Below are 6,000 nucleotides of genomic sequence, written 5' to 3' on the forward strand. Positions count from 1 at the left end.
CCCTAACGTACTATCATCCAAAACTTTATCAGTACCATTTTTCAAGTTAAACTTGAACCCTTTTTAACTGGTCCTAATTACCCTGTCGGGTAGGTTGGTTAGGGTTACCCTGCCGGGTAGGTTAGTTTTGGAGGTGCCAGCTATTCTGGAGCCTCCCCTGAATTAATGGCCGTTAATTTAATTTTTAGTTCTAGGTTTATGTCTATTTCTTTTATAATTATACTTTACTTGGCGATAGTTTAAATTTTGGTGAGTTCTAATATATTTAGATTTTAAATTTTTTGGTTTAGGTTTGTATTCTGGTTTTTGATTTGGTTTATTTGACTTTACGTAATATATTTTATCTTTAGGGATATAATATTAGTTAGGTCCTATTTGCGTGGTCAAACACGCTTTCGGAACCCAGGCTTTATTCGTTGGTTTGTATTGGGTTATTAATGATTTAAAAGTTTTATTTGAGTTCAACTTATATCCGAGTCCAGTTTTGTTATAACATGTTTTTTGATTACTTAGGATTAAGTCTAAATTTTTTGATCTGGTAGTAAATTTTTCTAACATATTTTTTAAATTATTAATTTCTAATTTTAATGATGAATTCTCCTCCTCAAGTGTTAGATCTTGAGTTGGTTTATTATTTATAATTTGTTCCTTGAGGATTTGATTTTCCTTGAGGAGCAATTTATTTTCATTTTCTAATTTAACTAACTTATTATTTAAGTAAGAAATAATTCTAAAAAACTTTCGGTTTAAGGTTAGGAATACCTCTTCGGAACCTTCGGAAATGAGTACGGACTCGTGGCTCGATTCAGGTTCAGACCCGTCTTCCGATTCATCTTCCGACTCTGCTTCGCGGGCCATCAGCGCGAGGTGGCTCTGGTGCTTCTGATCTTCTGCTCCCGATTCATCCGAGGAGGAGTTGTCCCACGTCGCTTTGAGGGCCTTCTTTTTGGTCGGCTTCGGTTTGTCGATCTTCAGTTTTGGATACTTGTTCTTGTAGTGCCCCTTTTTGTTGCATCCGAAGCATGTTACGTTCCTCGAATTGATTGGAGGACTGATCTTTTGTAGATCCTTCTTGCTGAAGCTTCTCTTCCTCCTGGTGAACATCTTTCTTACCAGTTTCACCAGGTGTTCTTCATCTTCAGAGCTCTGGTCAGAGTCTTCTTCAGGTTCAGGCTTGTTCTTCTTGGAGGAACCTGCATATAAGGCAACACCTTTCTCGGCTCCAGCGTTAGTCTGCTCATGTAACTCCAATTCACAAAACAATTCATCTAATTTAAGTTTAGTTAAATTCTTAGAAATTTTGTAGGCATCCACTATGGATGTCCACAAACTATTACGTGGAAATGCGTTTAACGCATACCTGATTAGGTCTCTATTGTCCATCTGGTGGCCTATTGCGTGGAGTCCGTTGAGGATATCCTTGATCCTCGCGTGCAGCTGACTCGCTGTTTCTCCTTCCTGCATTTTTATATTAAATATTTTATTTAATAATAAATCCCTTTTTGTTACCTTAACGTCGCTAGTTCCTTCATGCAGCTCGATCAGTTTATCCCATAGCTCTTTAGCGTTCTGATGCGGTCCGACCCGATTTAGATCTTCTCTTGTTAATCCGCATTGTAATGTGTTGATCGCCTTGTTCTCCGTTGATGTCTTCTTCTTTATGTCTGATGTCCATTGTTCAGGATCCAGTAGATTCCCAGAGCTGTCAACTAGCAGTTTGTAAGCTTTTGTGACGCTCAGCCACTGGTCGAAATCTGTCTTGAGATAAACCTCCATCCGCTTCTTCTAGTACGGGAAATCATCCCCGTTGAAAAGGGGAGGTCGCACTGTGCTGAAGCCCTCGATCTGTGACATTTTAATCTGCAAAAAAAAAAAACAAATAGAGAGGTTCCAAGACTTGGTCTTGGATTAGTAGTGCGGGAAGAATTAAATAAAAATAACTAAATTGATGTTGCACCAATTTAGATTTAATTACGACTGAAGGAGATTTCCAAAAAGGTGATAATACCAGTTTGGAATTGTACGAAAAATTGAAATCCGAAAGCAAGAGAAAAAAAATCTAAAAAATAGATCACCCCCTTGTCCGATTGGTGGTTGCACCAAATCAAAGCGGTACCTGCTCTAATACCACTTGTTGGATTGTGATCGTTCGATAGAGGGGGGTGAATATCGATTACAAAAATTCGTCAAGAGTAAGCGCAGCGGAAAAGTAAAACAATGCTAACACAGTTCGATTTACTTGGTTCGGAGTCTGTGTCGACTCCTACTCCAAGGCTCGTACTCGTTGAGTACTTTCGTTGGGCAATCACTATCAATTCGAATAATAATTACAAAAGAGTTAAGTACAAGAATTGTTAGAAAGAAAATACCGACAATAGAGCAATAAGAAAGAAATCAGAGCTTTGTCGGAGTGGCGTCGCAATGCCGTAGGAGCGCAGGAGAGCAGATCGTCAATTCAGAGTTGTTGTATTGAGCTCCGCCTTTGACCCTCCTTATATAGGAGGCTCGGGGCGCCCTGGATCCCTTCCGGGCGCCCTGGTGTGACGTAGTAGTCCCAACCAGCGAGCTCCACGTATCGACGCCGCGTCTTGGATAACATTTGCCTCCGGGCGTCCAAACCTCCTTTCTCCAGAAAGTCCTTCTCCTGCAAGACAAGGTTAGTCCGAAGCAGATATATAATGTGTATCCTGCAAAACAAAGTGTTAGCACAGTTTATAAGTTCAACATAAAGAGTATGACTTATATTCCGTCTTTCCGAGATCGGAATCTAATTACGATCTCGACTTAGATATCCGAAATTGATCTAAGCCGGATCGACGCCTAATGTTCCCTTCCCGGGAACGCGTCCTCACAGTCACTCCCTTCTAGTGACTTACCTTTACTCACCTGCCAGACGTCCAGTCAGCCCTTTGACCCGTCTGGACTTCTCGCCAACTATTCGGTCAGCCCGTCGACCTAACTGGACTTCGTGCCAAGCGTTCGGTCAGCCCGTCGATCCGCTTGGACTTCGTGCTAAATGTCCGGTCAGCCCGTCGACCCATTTGGACTTCGTGTCAAGCGTCTGATCACCCCGTCGACTCGCTTGGAATTCGTGCCAGACATCCGGTCAGCCCGTCGATCTGTCTGGACTTCGCCTGCACACTCGGTCATGTTGGTTGCTACTCGGAAAACCTAATGGTTCCACTGTACAAAAATTTTGTACAAAGGTCTGAACCTTTTCCTAGCTACCATGTGTTCTTTTAAATTAAATTTTGGATCGCCTGCGGAACTTAACACGTTTGATCCAAAACTTAATCTATTTGTTCTTTTAGGTTTTGACTTGGATCTCCTGCGGAACTTAACACGTTTGATCCAAATCACCTAAGTTATTAATTCCATTAAATATTAATTTTCAAAATTGGTTCCCAGTATTGACGTGGCGAGGCACATGACCTTCTTGGATATGGGAGCAACCACCACCGACTAGACAAAACCTTTTAAGGAAAGCTAATATTTAATTTCCTAAAATAACTTTAGGTTAACCGAAAAGAACAATCAAATCACAAGGAAAAGAAAAACAAAAGAACACTATATCGAAAACAAATTCGAAACACTAGAATCGTATGTCTCTTGTATTTAGTATTATTTCCAAAAATAACTAGTATGATGCGGAAAGAAAAATTACTAGTTATACCTTTTAGAAAGACCTCTTGATCTTCTACCGTATTCCTCTTCTAACCTCGGACGTTGTGTGGGCAACGATCTTCCGAGATGAGAAACCACCAAAGCACCTTCTTCTCCTTTCTTCAAATTTCGGCCAAGCACAAAGCTTCCAAAAGATGAAAATCTTTTCCACCAACCAAGCTCCAAGGGATGTAAGCTTTCTCTCCTTCTTCCTCAAGCTAGATCCGGCCACCAATTAAAACTCCATGAGCATGAAGAGGTTCGGCCACAAAGAGAAGAAGAAGAGAAGAAGGAAGGGCCAGCCACACCACCAAGGAAAAGAGGGAGAAAAATAGAATAGATTCGTTAGCCTTGAAGCCTCCTCTATCCCCTCTTTTATAATCCTTGATCTTGGCAAATAAAGAAATTTTAATAAAAACTTCCTTAATTCTTTTGCCATTGAAAAGGAAAATTTATTTAATTAAAAATAATTTTCTTTCTCAATTTTATTTGGCCGGCCATATAAAAGCTACAAACAAAGAGAGTTTTAATTAATTAAAACTTCCTAATTTGTCTTCAGAAATTTATAAAAATTTCTCCAAAAATTTTAATTCCTTTATGATTGGTTTATAAAAAGGAAATATAATAAATTAAAATCTTTCTTTTAAACATGTGGATAAATCTCTATAAATTAAAATATCTTTTAATCTACAAATAAGGAAAGATATCAAATCTTTTGTAGAAACTTATAAAAGAGAATATTTAATTTTAAACTCTCTTTTAAATCATGAACATGATTAAAAAGGAAAGTTTTTTTAAAATTTAAAATCCTCCTTTAATCAACAAATAAAGAAAGATTTCAAATTTTAAACTCTCTTTTAAACATGTAGATGATTTACAAATAAGGAAAGTTTTTACCAAAAAATTAAAACCATCCTTTTAAACTACAAATAAGGAAAGAGATTAATCTCTTTTCTTAATCTTTTGTAGAAAGCTATAAAAGGAAATTTTTAATTTTTAAACTCTCTTTTAAAATCATGATATCCACATAAGAAATAATTTTAATAAAAATCCTTTTTAATATTCTAGTGGTCGGCCACCTAAGCTTGGGACCCAAGCTTTGGCTGGCCACCTACATGGCTCATCCACTTGGTCTTGGCCGGCCCTAGCTTGGGTTCCAAGCTAGCTTGGCCGACCCCCATTGGATGGGTAAGAAGGTGGGTATGCGGTGAGTATAAATCTCTATATACTAGAGGCTACGATAGGGACCGAGAGGAGGAATTGATTTTGGTCTTCCGATAAAATTAAGCATCCCGTGCTCGCCCCGAACACACAACTTAATTTTATCAATAATAATTCATTCCACTAGAGAACTATTATTGAACTACCGCACCAATCCCAAATTACATTTTGGGCTCCTTCTTATTATGAGTGTGTTAGTCTCCCTGTGTTTAAGATAACAAAAATCCACTAATTAAGTAAGTTACTTACAACTCACTTAATTAATATCTAACTCCAAGAGTAGTACCACTCAACTTCATCGTCATGTCGGACTAAGTCCACCTGCAGGGTTTAACATGACAATCCTTATGAGCTCCTCTTGGGGACATTCTCAACCTAGATCACTAGGACACAGTTTCCTTCTATAATCAACAACACACACTATAATTGATATCATTTCCCAACTTATCGGGCTTATTGATTCATCGAACTAAATCTCACCCATTGATAAATTAAAGCAATAAATATCAAATATATGTGCTTGTTATTATATTAGGATTAAGAGCACACACTTCCATAATAACTGAGGTCTTTGTTTCTTTATAAAGTAAGTATAAAAGAAACGACCTCTAATGGTCCTACTCAATACACTCTAAGTGTACTAGTGTAATTATATAGTTAAGATAAACTAATACCTAATTACACTACGACCTTCCAATGGTTTGTTCCTTTCCATTATGGTCGTGAGCTACTGTTTATAATTTATAAGGTACTGATAACATGATCCTCTGTGTGTGACACCACACACCATGTTATTTACAATATAAATTAATTGAACAACTACATTTATCATAAATGTAGACATTTGACCAATGTGATTCTTATTTCTAGATAAATGTTTATACCAAAAGCTAGGCTTTTAGTATACATTCTAACATGTCAGAGTGTTAGATAACGACAAACCTAACTTAACCTAATTTGTCATTCATCAAAACCTGAGTTATACCATTAGTACTAACCGCACCAACACTCATTAGTCAAATGCTCCGTTGAATTTGAAAATTGCATATAACTCAACTTTAGGCATCAACGTTCGTTATGGTTCATTAATCAATTATTATTACATCAATTGATTTT

The sequence above is a fragment of the Zingiber officinale genome, chromosome 2B (assembly GCF_018446385.1).
Source record: "Zingiber officinale cultivar Zhangliang chromosome 2B, Zo_v1.1, whole genome shotgun sequence".
Classification (NCBI taxonomy): domain Eukaryota; kingdom Viridiplantae; phylum Streptophyta; class Magnoliopsida; order Zingiberales; family Zingiberaceae; genus Zingiber; species Zingiber officinale.